The 24,004-nt window shown below is 41.4% G+C and overlaps 2 long non-coding RNA genes across 2 annotated transcripts; both read left to right on the plus strand.

Moving 5' to 3' along the window:
• Positions 1-7,403: 7,403 nt before the first annotated feature.
• On the plus strand, positions 7,404-9,630 carry LOC133958470 (uncharacterized). Its single transcript, XR_009921687.1, has 3 exons — positions 7,404-7,602; positions 8,375-8,426; positions 8,694-9,630. It is a non-coding gene; the product is annotated as an uncharacterized LOC133958470 (long non-coding RNA).
• A 12,389-nt stretch (positions 9,631-22,019) lies between these two features.
• On the plus strand, positions 22,020-22,840 carry LOC133958948 (uncharacterized). The gene is made up of 2 exons (XR_009921748.1): positions 22,020-22,070; positions 22,332-22,840. It is a non-coding gene; the product is annotated as an uncharacterized LOC133958948 (long non-coding RNA).
• The last annotated feature ends 1,164 nt before the right edge of the window (positions 22,841-24,004 follow it).

Raw genomic sequence — 24,004 nt, forward strand, 5'->3', positions numbered from 1 at the left:
TACACGCCATCAAAACACGGGCATCTGTATCTCGGACATACATGTTCCAATCAAGTCCAAACTAGACATGTAAGACAATAGTCCCCGCCTGATGACATCTATGCATAAATGATGACTTAAAACCGCAGCGCCCCCTGGTGGCAACAGGAAATGTCTTGTTTTTTGCTTGTCTTACACTTGGATGAATTTCTCCTCATCCACTGACCTCAACCATGTCAAACTGTATCAAATGGGTCCCAAGACATTGACAATGAAGACATAAGATTACCGTGACTTTTCGTCAAATGCCATATGAATGGCGTGGCATTAAAGTTCATCAACTCGCCGTGAAACACGAAATTGCTGTAACTTCAGTGTTCATGATTCTATCTCTCTCAAACTACATGTGTGTAACAACAGCCCCCCCCTGAAGATATTCATATGGTTTTAAGAAATGGGCGTGGCAAAAAAACTGACCAGCGCCCCCTATAGGGCAACCCCGGCACTACGATGGCCGACATTTATACAAATCTATCGGGACATGTGTCGTTTCATAACAAACAAAAAAATATCTTGGATAGGTATGCTTGACCAAACAGGGAGGCCGCCATTTTGGATTAAGTGGCCATTTTTTTTCCATATTCCACATTTTTACTTGATGCACTTGTCCCAGGGCTTTCATCAGATTAACTTCAAATTAAGATCAGTGCCATCACAACAAGATGGAGATAAAAAGTGATTAAGAGATTGACCTTTCGTCACACCGTGTGACCGTGGCGTGGCGTCTTGAGTTTGATTAAACGCCATCAAAACACGAGGTTCTGTATCTCGGACATACATTGTCCAATCGAGTCCAAACTAGACATGTAAGACAAGGGTGCCATCCTGATGACATCTACACAGAAATTATGACTTGAAATTACAGCGCCCCCTGGTGGCTACAGGAAGTGACATGTTTTATACTTTGATGAACTGCTCCTGGCTGATTTACAATATACAGCTCAAATCAGATCAGTCAAGTCATTAGATCATGGTCAGAATTGTGACATTTCCTCAAACCGTGTAAACATTGATGTGCGGCGAAGGATTTTCCTTCGCCAAAGGACACGATGTTATCATAACTCCACTGTGCATTGTCCTATCACTACAAAACTTCTGTCACATGGTCAGAGTCCAAGCCTGAACAGCTCTATGTGTCAATATTTCCTCAGTGTCATAGCGCCACCTACTGATTCGCCAGGAAACAGGAAGTACTTTGTTAATCCACTCTGCATTATCCAACCGGCTCCAAACTACTGACCTATGATCACAATACTGATCTGAACAGCTCCACATATAAATATTAGTTCAGGGTCATAGCGCCACCTACTGATCAGTGTGAAAATTAAGTTGTGTTAACATTGTCCAATTGACACAAAATTGGTCACGCTACATCAGAGCGCCTACATGAACAGATATATATATGTCTGTGCGTAATAATAGTGATGGCGCCACCTACTGGCAAACCTACTGCCGCAGAGCGCAAAACGCATGCAACGTGGAGAAGTGCATGCTCGATCGATGATGTGCGCTTGGTCATCGATCGCTCTCTCCACCGACCGCAACAGGCTTCAACGTGCGGGTGCTCGGGCCCGCAAGTGCTACAACGTAGCCCTAGTTATTAGGGCCCGAGCACCGAATGGTGAGAGGCCCTATTGAATCTGTAAGGATTTTTATTATTATTATTATTATTATTATTATTATTAGGGCCCGAGCACCGAATGGTGAGAGGCCCTATTGAATCTGTAAGGATTTTTATTATTATTATTATTATTATTATTATTATTATTATTATTATTTCCCTTTGGGGGGCTTTTTCAGGGTCTAGACATGCTCAAAAAGTTATGAAACTTTGCAGGAAATTCAAGGTCTGCGGATATTTTAGTATTCTGGAGTAATTGGAATTGGGCGTGGCAAAATGGCTCTACAGCGCCCCCTGGAACCAGCCCCTAGGTTTCCACATAACGGATTTTCATCAAAATCTGGATATAGGTGTATCGTGAACAGTCATGAAAAAAAGTCTCATGGAGCATTATGAAAAAAGCAACAGGAAGTCCGCCATTTTGCTTTTAGTGGCCATTTTGGCAATATCCCACATTTTTACTTTAACGTACTTGTCCCAGGGCTTTCATCAGATCAACTTCACATTCAGATGAGTGTCATCACAACAAGATGGAGATAAAAAATGATTGAGGGATTTTTTTTTTATCACACCGTGTGACCGTGGCATGGCGTTAAAAATTGGTTACACGCCATCAAAACACGGGCATCTGTATCTCGGACATACATGTTCCAATCAAGTCCAAACTAGACATGTAAGACAATAGTCCCCGCCTGATGACATCTATGCATAAATGATGACTTAAAACCGCATCGCCCCCTGGTGGCAACAGGAAATGTCTTGTTTTTTGCTTGTCTTACACTTGGATGAATTTCTCCTCATCCACTGACCTCAACCATGTCAAACTGTATCAAATGGGTCCCAAGACATTGACAATGAAGACATAAGATTACCGTGACTTTTCGTCAAACGCCATATGAATGGCGTGGCATTAAAGTTCATCAACTCGCCGTGAAACACGAAATTGCTGTAACTTCAGTGTTCATGATTCTATCTCTCTCAAACTACATGTGTGTAACAACAGCCCCCCCCTGAAGATATTCATATGGTTTTAAGAAATGGGCGTGGCAAAAAAACTGACCAGCGCCCCCTATAGGGCAACCCCGGCACTACGATGGCCGACATTTATACAAATCTATCGGGACATGTGTCGTTTCATAACAAACAAAAAAATATCTTGGATAGGTATGCTTGACCAAACAGGGAGGCCGCCATTTTGGATTAAGTGGCCATTTTTTTTCCATATTCCACATTTTTACTTGATGCACTTGTCCCAGGGCTTTCATCAGATTAACTTCAAATTAAGATCAGTGCCATCACAACAAGATGGAGATAAAAAGTGATTAAGAGATTGACCTTTCGTCACACCGTGTGACCGTGGCGTGGCGTCTTGAGTTTGATTAAACGCCATCAAAACACGAGGTTCAGTATCTCGGACATACATTGTCCAATCGAGTCCAAACTAGAAATGTAAGACAAGGGTGCCATCCTGATGACATCTACACAGAAATTATGACTTGAAATCACAGCGCCCCCTGGTGGCAACATGAAGTGACATGTTTTATACTTTGATGAACTGCTCCTGGCTGATTTACAATATACAGCTCAAATCAGCTCAGTCAAGTCATTAGATCATGGTCAGAATTGTGACGTTTCCTCAAACCGTGTAAACATTGATGTGCGGCGAAGGATTTTCCTTCGCCAAAGGACACGATGTTATCATAACTCCACTGTGCATTGTCCTATCACTACAAAACTTCTGTCACATGGTCAGAGTACAAGCCTGAACAGCTCTATGTGTCAATATTTCCTCAGTGTCATAGCGCCACCTACTGATTCGCCAGGAAACAGGAAGTACTTTGTTAATCCACTCTGCATTATCCAACCGGCTCCAAACTACTGACCTATGATCACAATACTGATCTGAACAGCTCCACATATAAATATTAGTTCAGGGTCATAGCGCCACCTACTGATCAGTGTGAAAATTAAGTTGTGTTAACATTGTCCAATTGACACAAAATTGCTCACGCTACATCAGAGCGCCTACATGAACAGATATATATGTCTGTGCGTAATAATAGTGATGGCGCCACCTACTGGCAAACCTACTGCCGCAGAGCGCAAAACGCATGCAACGTGGAGAAGTGCATGCTCGATCGATGATGTGCGCTTGGTCATCGATCGCTCTCTCCACCGACCGCAACAGGCTTCAACGTGCGGGTGCTCGGGCCCGCAAGTGCTACAACGTAGCCCTAGTTATTATTATTTCCCTTTGGGGGGCTTTTTCAGGGTCTAGACATGCTCAAAAAGTTATGAAACTTTGCAGGAAATTCAAGGTCTGCGGATATTTTAGTATTCTGGAGTAATTGGAATTGGGCGTGGCAAAATGGCTCTACAGCGCCCCCTGGAACCAGCCCCTAGGTTTCCACATAACGGATTTTCATCAAAATCTGGATATAGGTGTATCGTGACCAGTCATGAAAAAAAGTCTCATGGAGCATTATGAAAAACGCAACAGGAAGTCCGCCATTTTGCTTTTAGTGGCCATTTTGGCAATATCCCACATTTTTACTTTTACGTACTTGTCCCAGGGCTTTCATCAGATCAACTTCAAATTCAGATGAGTGTCATCACAACAAGATGGAGATAAAAAATGATTGAGGGATTTTTTTTTTATCACACCGTGTGACCGTGGCATGGCGTTAAAATTTGGTTACACGCCATCAAAACACGGGCATCTGTATCTCGGACATACATGTTCCAATCAAGTCCAAACTAGACATGTAAGACAATAGTCCCCGCCTGATGACATCTATGCATAAATGATGACTTAAAACCGCAGCGCCCCCTGGTGGCAACAGGAAATGTCTTGTTTTTTGCTTGTCTTACACTTGGATGAATTTCTCCTCATCCACTGACCTCAACCATGTCAAACTGTGTCAAATGGGTCCCAAGACATTGACAATGAAGACATAAGATTACCGTGACTTTTCGTCAAACGCCATATGAATGGCGTGGCATTAAAGTTCATCAACTCGCCGTGAAACACGAAATTGCTGTAACTTCAGTGTTCATGATTCTATCTCTCTCAAACTACATGTGTGTAACAACAGCCCCCCCCTGAAGATATTCATATGGTTTTAAGAAATGGGCGTGGCAAAAAAACTGACCAGCGCCCCCTATAGGGCAACCCCGGCACTACGATGGCCGACATTTATACAAATCTATCGGGACATGTGTCGTTTCATAACAAACAAAAAAATATCTTGGATAGGTATGCTTGACCAAACAGGGAGGCCGCCATTTTGGATTAAGTGGCCATTTTTTTTCCATATTCCACATTTTTACTTGATGCACTTGTCCCAGGGCTTTCATCAGATTAACTTCAAATTAAGATCAGTGCCATCACAACAAGATGGAGATAAAAAGTGATTAAGAGATTGACCTTTCGTCACACCGTGTGACCGTGGCGTGGCGTCTTGAGTTTGATTAAACGCCATCAAAACACGAGGTTCTGTATCTCGGACATACATTGTCCAATCGAGTCCAAACTAGACATGTAAGACAAGGGTGCCATCCTGATGACATCTACACAGAAATTATGACTTGAAATTACAGCGCCCCCTGGTGGCTACAGGAAGTGACATGTTTTATACTTTGATGAACTGCTCCTGGCTGATTTACAATATACAGCTCAAATCAGATCAGTCAAGTCATTAGATCATGGTCAGAATTGTGACGTTTCCTCAAACCGTGTAAACATTGATGTGCGGCGAAGGATTTTCCTTCGCCAAAGGACACGATGTTATCATAACTCCACTGTGCATTGTCCTATCACTACAAAACTTCTGTCACATGGTCAGAGTCCAAGCCTGAACAGCTCTATGTGTCAATATTTCCTCAGTGTCATAGCGCCACCTACTGATTCGCCAGGAAACAGGAAGTACTTTGTTAATCCACTCTGCATTATCCAACCACCTCCAAACTACTGACCTATGATCACAATACTGATCTGAACAGCTCCACATATAAATATTAGTTCAGGGTCATAGCGCCACCTACTGATCAGTGTGAAAATTAAGTTGTGTTAACATTGTCCAATTGACACAAAATTGCTCACGCTACATCAGAGCGCCTACATGAACAGATATATATGTCTGTGCGTAATAATAGTGATGGCGCCACCTACTGGCAAACCTACTGCCGCAGAGCGCAAAACGCATGCAACGTGGAGAAGTGCATGCTCGATCGATGATGTGCGCTTGGTCATCGATCGCTCTCTCCACCGACCGCAACAGGCTTCAACGTGCGGGTGCTCGGGCCCGCAAGTGCTACAACGTAGCCCTAGTTAGGGCCCGAGCACCGAATGGTGAGAGGCCCTATTGAATCTGTAAGGATTTTTATTATTATTATTATTATTAGGGCCCGAGCACCGAAATCGGTGGGAGGCCCTATTGAAATTGAAATGATTATTATTATTATTATTATTATTATTTTTCTTAGCTTAAATGAATTGGCTTTTTGAGGGCTTTAATGTGCTCAAAAAGTTGTAGGAGTTTGCAGTAAATTCGAAGGCGGCGTAAAATTACGTATTCTGGAGTATTTTGAAAAGGGCGTGGCAAAATGGCTAAAGAGCGCCACCTACGGAAAAGCCCCTCATTTAGCATTCACCGATCCTCAAAAAAAACAAAGATTATTGTGTATCATGACTAGATGCACAAAAAAGTCCATCAGTGCATTATGAATAACGCAACAGGAAGCCCGCCAGTTTGACTTTAGTGGCCATTTTGGTCATATTCCATATTTTTTCTTTGATGTACTTGTCGTACAGCTTTCATCAGATCAACTTCAAATTTAGACGATCGTCATCACAACAAATTGGAGATCTAAAGTTATTGAAGGATTACGTTTTAGCAAAACCGTCTGACCGTGGTGTGGCGTTAAAGTTTGATTAAACGCCATCAAAACACGGGCTTCTATATCTCAGACTTATTTTGTCCTATCGAGTCCAAACTACACACATAAGACAAGAGTAGAGATATGAAGACATCTATACAGAAATCGTGACTTAAAGTGACAGCGCCCCCTGGTGACAGCAGGAAAAGTCTTGTTTTTGTCACGTTTTATGTTTTTATATACTAGTCGTACAGCTTTTATCAAATCAACTTAATATTTAGACGACTGTCATCACAACAAAATGAAGATCTAAAGTTATTGAAAGATCGACTTTTCGTCAAACCGTGTGATTGTGGCGTGGCGCTAAAGTTTGATGAGACTTCGGTGAAACGCACTAAAACACGAGCTTCTGTATCTTGGACATATTTTGTCTAATCAAGTCCAAACTAGACACATAAGACAATAGTTGCGATATGAAGACATCTATACAGAAATCGTGACTTAAAATGACAGCGCCCCCTGGTGGCAGCAGGAAATGTATAGCTGACACTCTGATGTATTCCTGCTCATCCAATATGCAAAACCATGTCAAACTTTGTTTAATGGGTCTCAAGACATTGATAATGTAGCCATAAGATTATTGTGACTTTTTATCATGCGGTTTATTAATGGCATGGCTTGAAAGTTCATCAGCTCGTCGGAGAGAGTCCCATTGAATCCCATGTTAAAATGCCCAATTTTAGAGTAGAATTAAACCTGTTTACAGCATTATTCAAACTTTGGTTTTAGTCTCAATCGCTATGTTCTTCCTTCATTAAAACTCTGAGGGGGTGAACTTTTTCGTAACTACCTCTATATCGCTATAATAAGCGATATAGTGGTTTGAAATTTACGTGACGTCACAGTGAGCTGCGCCCTCCCTTCTCCTTACTTTTTCCTGTGTCATTGAACACAACTCGAGACTTTCGAAACCTCCCACTCAGTATCGGATGAATAACACAGTTTGATGTTTTGCTTGTTCTGCTGACGGACACGTTAAAGACGTCTGCGCTCCCGTTTCTGTGGTAAGTCAAGCTCAGTATTTTATTTAGATGTGTAGAAGTGATTCGCAGGGTGTTTTAGTACCATGCATTCGAGCTAACGTCCGTTAGCATGGAGGCTAAATACGAACTCCGATCTGGGGCATTAACTCCTGTTTAATGCGAACGGCACTATTACCGACACACACCGATATGAACCGACATGAGTAGGTCCGCCCAGCAGTGGCATGCGTTAGTTTATGAGGTTAAATCTGAGACAGGAGACTGTGTGTGTCCGGTGAATTAGCTCCATCAGGATATCTATTGCTATAAAATGGTTTCACTCGCCAAGGCATTTGACTTGACAATGTTACACAGTTAGTTATTCTACTGAAACAGACTTACAGTGATCAATTGAAACGTGCGTATTTAAAGTCACATCTGTATTTTAAGAGCAGATGTTTAAAGGGGAATTCAACTTCCAAAGCTCTTTATTCAGAGTATTGTTATGATGTCTTACAGAGAAAGCTAAACGTTCTGCTGCCTGCACTGTTTACATTGTAATCTCAGGCAGATTTCACTGAATTGTTCTGTTAAATATAAATAAATTATAGCCTTGTATCTTTATTAGAACAGACAGTGTAATAGAGAATTTGATGCTGATGTACACTAACTATTTCCTAAGCTGAAATGATTATGATCTGTTTAACTTTGAAGTAATACACTTCCTTTTTTACCATTTAAAGTGTGTTAAGGACTTAACCTGGCACATGTATGACTTTACACATTTGTATATTTATGTTGAAATTTTCTCTAGCATGTCCAGCATGAGACAACTGGAATTCAACCACATTGAACACCGACTTCAGGTACAGACCTCTTTTCATTAATTACAAACAACCATGGCAAAGTACTGCACATAATACATTGTGTATTAAATAATATATGCAATACTTTGAATGTGAAATAACTCCATACTGTACATTCATTGTCATGGTAGTGCACGTTTTAATCCAAAAGCATATTCAAATACACAGTTGAATATCCACAGAAAATAAGATTACACACTTTGTTCATATGTAACTCTTCCTCTACAATAATGACGATCACTTTCATGTTTCCTATCATTTTATTAGGGACAGACGAGCCTGAAGGACACAGCTGTGATGACCATGTTCTGTCTCTTATGGCAAAGCAGAAATATAAAACACTGGGTTCTTATCTAAAGTGTATCAAATCAGATCTCCACCATGTTGCTGCTGAGGACATCAGGTGCTGCAGTTCTTCATCTATGAAGAGAAAAAACGCACTGTTAAAGAATGTTTTGTGTTGTGTATAAAGCACAACAGATTTCTGATAGAACTGTTGTACTGTGGTCTTGGTTTATATCCTCATGGTGAAATGTACATATTTTAAGTCCCTTCTGATAAAAGTGCTGAAAGAAATACAACATTGTACAAATACATAAAATGTCTTTCTACCTCATCAGTACTATTCAAGGTGATAATCTCCCACAGACCTATTGATAACAGTCCAAATCAAGTCTTTCCACTTCTCTCAGTGTGAAAACATAATTCTATAATTAATTTGAGAACTGTTTACAACACTGATGTGTGGAGATTAAAATCATACCTAAACTGTCTAATTCACTGTAAAACTCCATGACATTCGCAGGCCATCTGTAGTTAAGGGAGCAACGCATGGAATGATGTGTAGATTACTAGTTTGATGATGCATGAGGAGAGGCGGTGGTCGAGTGGCAGAAACTTGGACTATGGGCAGAGAAGGTCTCTGGTTCGTCTTTGGTTCGACTCCATGGAGAGACAACAAAAGTCGAACCTGGATTGATCTGTCCAAAAATCCAAGAGTCTCCCTACCCTCTCTAGTGCCCATGAGCAAGGCACCTCACTCCCCCAACATCTGCTCCCCCGAGCGCCGTACATGGTCGCTCACTGCTCTGTGTGTCCTGCACCAGATGGGTAAAAAGCAGCGATTAAATTTCCCTACCTGCATGAGTGTGCCTTTGCATGTCTGTGCATGTGTTTGGGATGAATAAATGGATTTTAATCTTAATCTTTTAATCTTAATCAGTTGTCTTCCAGTTGACCAGCATGAAGCTGCAGATCTCCACCATGTTGCTGCTGGGGACATCAGGAGCTGCATTAATGAGGAGCAGAAGCGTACTGTTATGAATGTTTTGTGTTGTTTATGAAGCACTACTTATTTCAGCTAGAACCGATGTACTAGGGTCTGGGTTTGTATCCTAATGGTTAAATGCACATACTTTAAATCGCTTTTGATAAAACGTGACAAAGAAATACAACATTGTACACATAGATAAAATGTCTTTCTACCTCATCTGTAATATTCAAGGTGATGATCTCCCACAGAGCTGTTGATAACAGTCCACATCAAGTCTCTCCACTTCCCTCAGTGTGAAAACATAATTATATAATTAATTGGAGAAGTGTTTACAACACTGATGTGTGGACATTATAATGTTATCACTACTGTCTAATTCACTCTACAACTCCATGACAGACTAAATAAACAATGTGAAAATAGTAATGGCGGATATACCATCCTGTATCAGAATATTGGTGAAACAGTTACTATCACATGAAACGTAAACGTGTAGCGTATTGATAGTAACTCATTAAAAAAAATAATGTCAAAACCAAAACAAGACTGTCGAGTTATCTTGCTTCAATCTGTTCATTAGACGTGATAAATAAACGGTAACTTTTATAACAATTACATATTACAAAAAACTTGAGGCATGTAAGCATATGATGATAGATAAAGCAATAGGTTATGTTGGATAGTTTCAAGGTTACTTACCTCTAGTTCAGCACCAGCGGCTGGCCAGAAGAAGTGGAGCGATCTTCCTTGCCGCACAGGGCAAACGCAGGCAATGTGGAGACGAGCGCTTGGTCATCGAACGTTCTCTCTTCCCCGACCGCAACAGACTTGAAATTGCCTGTGCTCGGGCCCGTTAGTGCTACAACGTAGCCCTAGTTAGGGCCCGAGCACCGAAATCGGTGAGAGGACCTATTGAAATTGAAAAGATTATTATTATTATTATTTTTCTTCGCTCAGTGAATTGGCTTTTTGAGGGCTTTAACGTGCTCAAAAAGTTTCTAAAGTGTACAGTAAATTACAAATGTGCGCAAGTTTACGTTTTCTGAAGTATTTTGAAAAGGGCGTGGCAAAATGGCTCAAGAGCGCCACCTACGGAAAAGCCCCTCATTTAGCATTCACCGATCCTCAAAAAAAACATAGACTATTGTGTCTCATGACAAGATGCACAAAAAAGTCCATCAGTGCATTATGAATAACGCAGCAGGAAGCCCGCCAGTTTGACTTTAGTGGCCATTTCGGTCATATTCCATATTTTTTCTTTGATGTACTTGTCGTACAGCTTTCATCAGATCAACTTCAAATTTAGACGATCGTCATCACAACAAATTGGAGATCTAAAGTTATTGAAGGATTACGTTTTAGCAAAACCGTCTGACCGTGGTGTGGCGTTAAAGTTTGATGAAACGCCATCAAAACACAAGCTTCCATATTTCAGACATATTTTGTCCAATTGAGTCCAAACTAGACACATACGACAAGAATCGCGACCAGAAGACATCGGTGCAGAAATTGTGACTTACAATCACAGCGCCCCCTGGGGGCAACAGGAAATGTCTTTTAAGACGTGTTATGTTTTTATGTACTACTCGGAGAGCTTTCATCAGATCAACTTAAAAATTAGATGAGACTCTACAAAACAAGATGAAGATCTAAAGTTATCAATATTTAAACTTTTCATCACACCGTGTGACCGTGGTGAGGTCTCAAAGTTCGATTAAACGCCAATATAAGCAAGCTTCTGTAACTTAGACATATTTTGTCCAATCGACTCCAAACTACACATATAAGACAAGAGTCGCGACCGGAAGACATCTACCTAGAAATCATGACTTAAAAGGAAAGCGCCCCCTGGTGGCATCAGGAAATGTCTTGTTTTTGTACATCGTGCGCTTTGATTTATTTGTCGGAGAGCTTTCATCACATCAATTTAAAATTTAGACGGGTGGCATCACAACAAGATGGAGATCTAAAGTTATCAAAGAAACAACTTTTCGACACACCGTCTGACTGTGGCGGGGCGTCAAATCAGCTCACCATGACACACGAAACCGCTTAAAGGGGACATATTCGCTTTAAAGGGGACATATTATTTCCATTTCAACACAGTTGATATGGTTCCTTGGGGTCTTAATGAAATGTCTGTAAAATATTTTGGTAAAAATACCCCAAGGATAATTTAAAACAGCACCTTTTTACTCTGTCTAAAACAGACCTCCTCAGATCAACCTGCCCCCATCTTACCCCACCCCCTTTCACCCCTCTCATCCCTCCCCCTTCTCACCCCTCCCCCCTCTCATGGAGGTGTAGGACATGTGCTTGAATGTGTTCTCACTACAGAATGCATTCAACATCTATAGGGCAGATTATGGGCCTCGTGAAAATTTACGTAATCTGGGGTATTTGGAAATGGGTGTGGCAAAATGGCTCAACAGCGCCACCAACGGTACTTTCCCTCATTTACGGAGAAACACCTCATTTAGCATTCACTGATCCGCACGAAATTGAAGACAGTTGTGTATCATCACCAGATGCACAAAAAACGCGCTCGGAGCAATATGAAAAACGCAACAGGAAGCACGCCATTTTCGATTTCGTGGCCATTTTGGTCATATTCCATAATCTTTTACTTTGATATACTTCTCGTACAGCTTTCATCACATCAACTGAAAATTTAGACGAGCGTCATCACAACAAGATGGAGATCTAAAGTTATCAAAGAAACAACTTTTCGTCACACTGTCTGACTGTGGCGGGGCGTCACATCAGCTCGCCATGACACACAAAAACGCTTTAACTTCCGTGTTCATGGGTCCATCTCCCTCAAACTACATGTGTGTATCATCAGCCCCCCTCCCTTGAAGATATTCAGATGGTTTTAAAGAATGGGCGTGGCAAAATGGCTCAACAGCGCAACCAACGGAGCTTCCCCTCATTTATGGAGAAACACCTCATTTAGAATTCACTGATCCTCACGAAATTGAAGACAGTTGTGTATCATCACCAGATGCACAAAAAACGCGCTCGGAGCAATTTGAAAAACGCAACAGGAACCCCGCCATTTTCTATTTGGACCATATTCCATGTTTTTTATTTTCAAGTACTTCTTGGAGAGCTTTCATCAGATCAACTGAAAATTTAGACGAGTGTCATCACAACAAGATGGAGATCTAAAGTTATTGAAAGATCAATTTTTCGCCACACCGTGTGACCGTGGCGAGGCGTCAAAATGTGACTAAACGCCATCAAAACACAAGCTTCTGTATCTTGGACATATTTGGTCCAATCGAGTTCAAACTACACATGTAAGACAAGAAGCGCGACCTGATGACATCAACAAAGACACCATGACTTAAAATCATAGCGCCACCTGCTGGCTACAGGAAGTGAAGCGTTTATATCGCAGCAGTGCGCAAATGCATGCAACGCTGAGACGAGCGCTTGGTCATCGAACGTTCTCTCTTCCCCGACCGCAACAGACTTAAAATTGCCTGTGCTCGGGCCCGTTAGTGCTACAACGTAGCCCTAGTTATTATTATTATTATTATTATTTCCCTTTGGGGGGCTTTTTCAGGGTCTAGACATGCTCAAAAAGTTATGAAACTTTGCAGGAAATTCAAGGTCTGCGGATATTTTAGTATTCTGGAGTAATTGGAATTGGGCGTGGCAAAATGGCTCTACAGCGCCCCCTGGAACCAGCCCCTAGGTTTCCACATAACGGATTTTCATCAAAATCTGGATATAGGTGTATCGTGACCAGTCATGAAAAAAAGTCTCATGGAGCATTATGAAAAACGCAACAGGAAGTCCGCCATTTTGCTTTTAGTGGCCATTTTGGCAATATCCCACATTTTTACTTTTACGTACTTGTCCCAGGGCTTTCATCAGATCAACATCAAATTCAGATGAGTGTCATCACAACAAGATGGAGATAAAAAATGATTGAGGGATTTTTTTTTTATCACACCGTGTGACCGTGGCATGGCGTTAAAAATTGGTTACACGCCATCAAAACACGGGCATCTGTATCTCGGACATACATGTTCCAATCAAGTCCAAACTAGACATGTCAGACAATAGTCCCCGCCTGATGACATCTATGCATAAATGATGACTTAAAACCGCAGCGCCCCCTGGTGGCAACAGGAAATGTCTTGTTTTTTGCTTGTCTTACACTTGGATGAATTTCTCCTCATCCACTGACCTCAACCATGTCAAACTGTATCAAATGGGTCCCAAGACATTGACAATGAAGACATAAGATTAGCGTGACTTTTCGTCAAACGCCATATGAATGGCGTGGCATTAAAGTTCATCAACTCGCCGTGAAACACGAAATTGCTGTAACTTCAGTGTTCATGATTCTATCTCTCTCAAACTACATGTGTGTAACAACAGCCCCCCCCCTGAAGATATTCATATGGTTTTAAGAAATGGGCGTGGCAAAAAAACTGACCAGCGCCCCCTATAGGGCAACCCCGGCACTACGATGGCCGACATTTATACAAATCTATCGGGACATGTGTCGTTTCATAACAAACAAAAAAATATCTTGGATAGGTATGATTGACCAAACAGGGAGGCCGCCATTTTGGATTAAGTGGCCATTTTTTTCCCATATTCCACATTTTTACTTGATGCACTTGTCCCAGGGCTTTCATCAGATTAACTTCAAATTAAGATCAGTGCCATCACAACAAGATGGAGATAAAAAGTGATTAAGAGATTGACCTTTCGTCACACCGTGTGACCGTGGCGTGGCGTCTTGAGTTTGATTAAACGCCATCAAAACACGAGGTTCTGTATCTCGGACATACATTGTCCAATCGAGTCCAAACTAGACATGTAAGACAAGGGTGCCATCCTGATGACATCTACACAGAAATTATGACTTGAAATTACAGCGCCCCCTGGTGGCTACAGGAAGTGACATGTTTTATACTTTGATGAACTGCTCCTGGCTGATTTACAATATACAGCTCAAATCAGATCAGTCAAGTCATTAGATCATGGTCAGAATTGTGACGTTTCCTCAAACCGTGTAAACATTGATGTGCGGCGAAGGATTTTCCTTCGCCAAAGGACACGATGTTATCATAACTCCACTGTGCATTGTCCTATCACTACAAAACTTCTGTCACATGGTCAGAGTCCAAGCCTGAACAGCTCTATGTGTCAATATTTCCTCAGTGTCATAGCGCCACCTACTGATTCGCCAGGAAACAGGAAGTACTTTGTTAATCCACTCTGCATTATCCAACCGCCTCCAAACTACTGACCTATGATCACAATACTGATCTGAACAGCTCCACATATGAATATTAGTTCAGGGTCATAGCGCCACCTACTGATCAGTGTGAAAATTAAGTTGTGTTAACATTGTCCAATTGACACAAAATTGCTCACGCTACATCAGAGCGCCTACATGAACAGATCTATATGTCTGTGCGTAATAATAGTGATGGCGCCACCTACTGGCAAACCTACTGCCGCAGAGCGCAAAACGCATGCAACGTGGAGAAGTGCATGCTCGATCGATGATGTGCGCTTGGTCATCGATCGCTCTCTCCACCGACCGCAACAGGCTTCAACGTGCGGGTGCTCGGGCCCGCAAGTGCTACAACGTAGCCCTAGTTATTATTAGGGCCCGAGCACCGAATGGTGAGAGGCCCTATTGAATCTGTAAGGATTTTTATTATTATTATTATTATTATTATTATTATTATTATTATTTCCCTTTGGGGGGCTTTTTCAGGGTCTAGACATGCTCAAAAAGTTATGAAACTTTGCAGGAAATTCAAGGTCTGCGGATATTTTAGTATTCTGGAGTAATTGGAATTGGGCGTGGCAAAATGGCTCTACAGCGCCCCCTGGAACCAGCCCCTAGGTTTCCACATAACGGATTTCCATCAAAATCTGGATATAGGTGTATCGTGACCAGTCATGAAAAAAAGTCTCATGGAGCATTATGAAAAACGCAACAGGAAGTCCGCCATTTTGCTTTTAGTGGCCATTTTGGCAATATCCCACATTTTTACTTTTACGTACTTGTCCCAGGGCTTTCATCAGATCAACTTCAAATTCAGATGAGTGTCATCACAACAAGATGGAGATAAAAAATGATTGAGGGATTTTTTTTTTATCACACCGTGTGACCGTGGCATGGCGTTAAAAATTGGTTACACGCCATCAAAACACGGGCATCTGTATCTCGGACATACATGTTCCAATCAAGTCCAAACTAGACATGTAAGACAATAGTCCCCGCCTGATGACATCTATGCGTAAATGATGACTTAAAACCGCAGCGCCCCCTGGTGGCAACAGGAAATGTCTTGTTTTTTGCTTGTCTTACACTTGGATGAATTTCTCCTCATCCACTGACCTCAACCATGTCAAACTGTATCAAATGGGTCCCAAGACATTGACAATGAAGACATAAGATTACCGTGACTTTTCGTCAAACGCCATATGAATGGCGTGGCATTAAAGTTCATCAACTCGCCGTGAAACACGAAATTGCTGTAACTTCAGTGTTCATGATTCTATCTCTCTCAAACTACATGTGTGTAACAACAGCCCCCCCCTGAAGATATTCATATGGTTTTAAGAAATGGGCGTGGCAAAAAAACTGACCAGCGCCCCCTATAGGGCAACCCCGGCACTACGATGGCCGACATTTATACAAATCTATCGGGACATGTGTCGTTTCATAACAAACAAAAAAATATCTTGGATAGGTATGCTTGACCAAACAGGGAGGCCGCCATTTTGGATTAAGTGGCCATTTTTTTTCCATATTCCACATTTTTACTTGATGCACTTGTCCCAGGGCTTTCATCAGATTAACTTCAAATTAAGATCAGTGCCATCACAACAAGATGGAGATAAAAAGTGATTAAGAGATTGACCTTTCGTCACACCGTGTGACCGTGGCGTGGCGTCTTGAGTTTGATTAAACGCCATCAAAACACGAGGTTCTGTATCTCGGACATACATTGTCCAATCGAGTCCAAACTAGACATGTAAGACAAGGGTGCCATCCTGATGACATCTACACAGAAATTATGACTTGAAATCACAGCGCCCCCTGGTGGCAACATGAAGTGACATGTTTTATACTTTGATGAACTGCTCCTGGCTGATTTACAATATACAGCTCAAATCAGCTCAGTCAAGTCATTAGATCATGGTCAGAATTGTGACGTTTCCTCAAACCGTGTAAACGTTGATGTGCGGCGAAGGATTTTCCTTCGCCAAAGGACACGATGTTATCATAACTCCACTGTGCATTGTCCTATCACTACAAAACTTCTGTCACATGGTCAGAGTCCAAGCCTGAACAGCTCTATGTGTCAATATTTCCTCAGTGTCATAGCGCCACCTACTGATTCGCCAGGAAACAGGAAGTACTTTGTTAATCCACTCTGCATTATCCAACCGGCTCCAAACTACTGACCTATGATCACAATACTGATCTGAACAGCTCCACATATAAATATTAGTTCAGGGTCATAGCGCCACCTACTGATCAGTGTGAAAATTAAGTTGTGTTAACATTGTCCAATTGACACAAAATTGCTCACGCTACATCAGAGCGCCTACATGAACAGATATATATGTCTGTGCGTAATAATAGTGATGGCGCCACCTACTGGCAAACCTACTGCCGCAGAGCGCAAAACGCCTGCAACGTGGAGAAGTGCATGCTCGATCGATGATGTGCGCTTGGTCATCGATCGCTCTCTCCACCGACCGCAACAGGCTTCAACGTGCGGGTGCTCGGGCCCGCAAGTGCTACAACGTAGCCCTAGTTAGGGCCCGAGCACCGAATGGTGAGAGGCCCTATTGAATCTGTAAGGATTTTTATTATTATTATTATTATTATTATTATTATTATTATTATTATTATTTCCCTTTGGGGGGCTTTTTCAGGGTCTAGACATGCTCAAAAAGTTATGAAACTTTGCAGGAAATTCAAGGTCTGCGGATATTTTAGTATTCTGGAGTAATTGGAATTGGGCGTGGCAAAATGGCTCTACAGCGCCCCCTGGAACCAGCCCCTAGGTTTCCACATAACGGATTTTCATCAAAATCTGGATATAGGTGTATCGTGACCAGTCATGAAAAAAAGTCTCATGGAGCATTATGAAAAACGCAACAGGAAGTCCGCCATTTTGCTTTTAGTGGCCATTTTGGCAATATCCCACATTTTTACTTTTACGTACTTGTCCCAGGGCTTTAATCAGATCAACTTCAAATTCAGATGAGTGTCATCACAACAAGATGGAGATAAAAACTGATTGAGGGATTTTTTTTTTATCACACCGTGTGACCGTGGCATAGCGTTAAACATTGGTTACACGCCATCAAAACACGGGCATCTGTATCTCGGACATACATGTTCCAATCAAGTCCAAACTAGACATGTAAGACAATAGTCCCCGCCTGATGACATCTATGCATAAATGATGACTTAAAACCGCAGCGCCCCCTGGTGGCAACAGGAAATGTCTTGTTTTTTGCTTGTCTTACACTTGGATGAATTTCTCCTCATCCACTGACCTCAACCATGTCAAACTGTATCAAATGGGTCCCAAGACATTGACAATGAAGAAATAAGATTACCGTGACTTTTCGTCAAACGCCATATAAATGGCGTGGCATTGAAGTTCATCAACTCGCCGTGAAACACGAAATTGCTGTAACTTCAGTGTTCATGATTCTATCTCTCTCAAACTACATGTGTGTAACAACAGCCCCCCCCTGAAGATATTCATATGGTTTTAAGAAATGGGCGTGGCAAAAAAACTGACCAGCGCCCCCTATAGGGCAACCCCGGCACTACGATGGCCGACATTTATACAAATCTATCGGGACATGTGTCGTTTCATAACAAACAAAAAAATATCTTGGATAGGTATGCTTGACCAAACAGGGAGGCCGCCATTTTGGATTAAGTGGCCATTTTTTTTCCATATTCCACATTTTTACTTGATGCACTTGTCCCAGGGCTTTCATCAGATTAACTTCAAATTAAGATCAGTGCCATCACAACAAGATGGAGATAAAAAGTGATTAAGAGATTGACCTTTCGTCACACCGTGTGACCGTGGCGTGGCGTCTTGAGTTTGATTAAACGCCATCAAAACACGAGGTTCTGTATCTCGGACATACATTGTCCAATCGAGTCCAAACTAGACATGTAAGACAAGGGTGCCATCCTGATGACATCTACACAGAAATTATGACTTGAAATTACAGCGCCCCCTGGTGGCTACAGGAAGTGACATGTTTTATACTTTGATGAACTGCTCCTGGCTGATTTACAATATACAGCTCAAATCAGATCAGTCAAGTCATTAGATCATGGTCAGAATTGTGACGTTTCCTCAAACCGTGTAAACATTGATGTGCGGCGAAGGATTTTCCTTCGCCAAAGGACACGATGTTATCATAACTCCACTGTGCATTGTCCTATCACTACCAAACTTCTGTCACATGATAAGAGTACAAGCCTGAACAGCTCTATGTGTCAATATTTCCTCAGTGTCATAGCGCCACCTACTGATTCACCAGGAAACAGGAAGTACTTTGTTAATCCACTCTGCATTATCCAACCGGCTCCAAACTACTGACCTATGATCACAATACTGATCTGAACAGCTCCACATATAAATATTAGTTCAGGGTCATAGCGCCACCTACTGATCAGTGTGAAAATTAAGTTGTGTTAACATTGTCCAATTGACACAAAATTGCTCACGCTACATCAGAGCGCCTACATGAACAGATATATATGTCTGTGCGTAATAATAGTGATGGCGCCACCTACTGGCAAGCCTACTGCCGCAGAGCGCAAAACGCATGCAACGTGGAGAAGTGCATGCTCGATCGATGATGTGCGCTTGGTCATCAATCGCTCTCTCCACAGACCGCAACAGGCTTCAACGTGCGGGTGCTCGGGCCCGCAAGTGCTACAACGTAGCCCTAGTTAGGGCCCGAGCACCGAAATCGGTGGGAGGCCCTATTGAAATTGAAATGATTATTATTATTATTATTATTATTATTTTTCTTAGCTTAAATGAATTGGCTTTTTGAGGGCTTTAATGTGCTCAAAAAGTTGTAGGAGTTTGCAGTAAATTCGAAGGCGGCGTAAAATTACGTATTCTGGAGTATTTTGAAAAGGGCGTGGCAAAATGGCTCAAGAGCGCCACCTACGGAAAAGCCCCTCATTTAGCATTCACCGATCCTCAAAAAAAACAAAGATTATTGTGTATCATGACTAGATGCACAAAAAAGTCCATCAGTGCATTATGAATAACGCAACAGGAAGCCCGCCAGTTTGACTTTAGTGGCCATTTTGGTCATATTCCATATTTTTTCTTTGATGTACTTGTCGTACAGCTTTCATCAGATCAACTTCAAATTTAGACGATCGTCATCACAACAAATTGGAGATCTAAAGTTATTGAAGGATTACGTTTTAGCAAAACCGTCTGACCGTGGTGTGGCGTTAAAGTTTGATGAAACGCCATCAAAACACAAGCTTCCATATTTCAGACATATTTTGTCCAATTGAGTCCAAACTAGACACATTCGACAAGAGTCGCCACCAGAAGACATGGGTGCAGAAATTGTGACTTACAATCACAGCGCCCCCTGGTGGTAACGCGAAATGTCTTATTTTGGTACGTGTTATGTTTTTATGTACTACTCAGACAGCTTTCATCAGATCAACTTAAAAATTAGATGAGACTCTACAAAACAAGATGAAGATCTAAAGTTATCAGAATTTAAACTTTTCATCATACCGTGTGACCGTGGTGAGGTCTCAAAGTTTGACTAAACGCCAATATAAGCGAGCTTCTGTAACTTAGACATATTTTGTCCAATCGACTCCAAACTACACATATAAGACAAGAGTCGCGACCGGAAGACATCTACCTAGAAATCATGACTTAAAAGGAAAGCGCCCCCTGGTGGCATCAGGAAATGTCTTGTTTTGGTCATCTTACTCTTTGATGTATTTCCCTCCAGCCACTTTACTAAACCATGTCAAACTGTGTCAAATTGGTCTCAAGATATTGATAATGTAGGCATAACATTATTGTGACTTTTCATCATGCAGATTGTTAATGGCGTGGCATCAAAGTTCATCAGCTCATCATGACCTATGAAACCCATTTTAACAGAGTTACCCTGAACGCAGCATGAGACCGCTTTCGGTTTGTTACGTCTCACACTTGGATGTATTTCTCCTCATTCACTTTGCTAAACCATGTCAAACTGTGTCACATGGGTCTCAATATATTGATAATGTAGGCATAACATTGCTGTGAGTTTTCATCATGCGGATTATTCATAGCTTTGCAGCAGACTTCTTCAACTCGCCATGACAAACGAAGCTGCATTTAACACAGCTGCAAGTGAACGCCTCATGAGTTACGTCGTCACAAGCTGCGGAGCTGTGTATCACGAAGAACCGGAGAACGGTTGGCGAGTCTGGATGAGAGGACGGCGGCGGAGTCACTGTGGACGTTGTTCGCTCAGCAGGTTAGAGTGTGGGACTCAAAGCTTTTTTCCCCCGTCCGTCGTGTCTTTTCCTGTGTGAACTCTGCCGCTCTCAACAGCAGCACTGGCTATGAGCTAGCTCCTGCTACCTCCAACGAAGCATCTCTCAACTGCTACGTAAGTTAAACGGACACTTCTGACTGACTGTGATGATAAGCAAAAGAGACACTGTGGATGTGTGATGTGTTGTACTGCATTTGTTTGATCTGTTTACTAATACTAGCTCTAATAAATACTGTATAAATTATATTTTGCTCCTGAATTGAACTGTGTTAAAGGGGTTCACATGGAAAATATATGTTCAATTATGTAAAGGGTGATTTTTGTTACTATTATACTAATGGAGATTTAGCACTTGCTACACATTGTAAGAGCAGCTGTTCAAAGGAGCACTACGTCTTTTAAGGCTCTTTATTCAGAGTCACGGTGTTGATGTCCTGTCACGTGTTACAGTGAAAAATAACCGTGTCTCCCACCTTCAGTATTTAAATCGTTAATCTCAGACAGACTTCACTGAATTCTTTTGTTAAATATGAGTAAGTCATAGCCTTGTAACTTTACTAGAACAGACAGTGTCATACAGAGTTGTGGGTTTATATGCACTACCTATTTCCTAATCTGAAATGATTATGCTCTGATTAACTTTGAACTAATATTTTATTTTTACCATTTAAAAGTCTGTTAATTACTTAACCTGGCCCATGTATGACTTTACATATCTGTGTATTGGTTTCATGTTCCTCTAGAAGGTCCAACTTGACACACAACTTGAATCCAACCAGACTGAACACTGACTCCAGGTACAGACCTGATTTCATTACTTAAAAACAATCAAAGTATTGCACATAATACATAATGTATTAAATTATAATGCAATACTTTTAATGTGAAATAGCTCCATTAAAAACATTCATTGTCATGGTAGTGCACGTTTTAATCCAAAAGCATATTCAAATACACAGTTGAATATCCACAGAAAATAAGATTACACACTTTGTTCATATGTAACTCTTCCTCTACAATAATGACGATCACTTTCATGTTTCCTATCATTTTATTAGGGACAGACGAGCCTGAAGGACACAGCTGTGATGACCATGTTCTGTCTCTTATGGCAAAGCAGAAATATAAAACACTGGGTTCTTATCTAAAGTGTATCAAATCAGATCTCCACCATGTTGCTGCTGAGGACATCAGGTGCTGCAGTTCTTCATCTATGAAGAGAAAAAACGCACTGTTAAAGAATGTTTTGTGTTGTGTATAAAGCACAACAGATTTCAGATAGAACTGTTGTACTGTGGTCTTGGTTTATATCCTCATGGTGAAATGTACATATTTTAAGTCCCTTCTGATAAAAGTGCTGAAAGAAATACAACATTGTACAAATACATAAAATGTCTTTCTACCTCATCAGTACTATTCAAGGTGATAATCTCCCACAGACCTATTGATAACAGTCCAAATCAAGTCTTTCCACTTCTCTCAGTGTGAAAACATAATTCTATAATTAATTTGAGAACTGTTTACAACACTGATGTGTGGAGATTAAAATCATACCTAAACTGTCTAATTCACTGTAAAACTCCATGACATTCGCAGGCCATCTGTAGTTAAGGGAGCAACGCATGGAGTGATGTGTAGATTACTAGTTTGATGATGCATGAGGAGAGGCGGTGGTCGAGTGGCAGAAACTTGGACTATGGGCAGAGAAGGTCTCTGGTTCGTCTTTGGTTCGACTCCATGGAGAGACAACAAAAGTCGCACCTGGATTGATCTGTCCAAAAATCCAAGAGTCTCCCTACCCTCTCTAGTGCCCATGAGCAAGGCACCTCACTCCCCCAACATCTGCTCCCCCGATTGCCGTACATGGTCGCTCACTGCTCTGTGTGTCCTGCACCAGATGGGTAAAAAGCAGCGATTAAATGTCCCTACCTGCATGAGTGTGCCTTTGCATGTCTGTGCATGTGTTTTGGATGAATACATGGATTTTAATCTTAATCTTTTAATCTTAATCAGTTGTCTTCCAGTTGACCAGCATGAAGCTGCAGATCTCCACCATGTTGCTGCTGGGGACATCAGGAGCTGCATTAATGAGGAGCAGAAGCGTACTGTTATGAATGTTTTGTGTTGTTTATGAAGCACTACTTATTTCAGCTAGAACCGATGTACTAGGGTCTGGGTTTGTATCCTAATGGTTAAATGCACATACTTTAAATCGCTTTTGATAAAACGTGACAAAGAAATACAACATTGTACACATAGATAAAATGTCTTTCTACCTCATCTGTAATATTCAAGGTGATGATCTCCCACAGAGCTGTTGATAACAGTCCACATCAAGTCTCTCCACTTCCCTCAGTGTGAAAACATAATTATATAATTAATTGGAGAAGTGTTTACAACACTGATGTGTGGACATTATAATGTTATCACTACTGTCTAATTCACTCTACAACTCCATGACAGACTAAATAAACGATGTGAAAATAGTAATGGCGGATATACCATCCTGTATCAGAATATTGGTGAAACAGTTACTATCACATGAAACGTACACGTGTAGCGTATTGATAGTAACTCATTAAAAAAAATAATGTCACAACCAAAACAAGACTGTCGAGTTATCTTGCTTCAATCTGTTCATTAGACGTGATAAATAAACGGTAACTTTTATAACAATTACATATTACAAAAAACTTGAGGCATGTAAGCATATGATGATAGATAAAGCAAT

This window comes from Platichthys flesus, chromosome 8 (genome assembly GCF_949316205.1).
Source record: "Platichthys flesus chromosome 8, fPlaFle2.1, whole genome shotgun sequence".
Classification (NCBI taxonomy): domain Eukaryota; kingdom Metazoa; phylum Chordata; class Actinopteri; order Pleuronectiformes; family Pleuronectidae; genus Platichthys; species Platichthys flesus.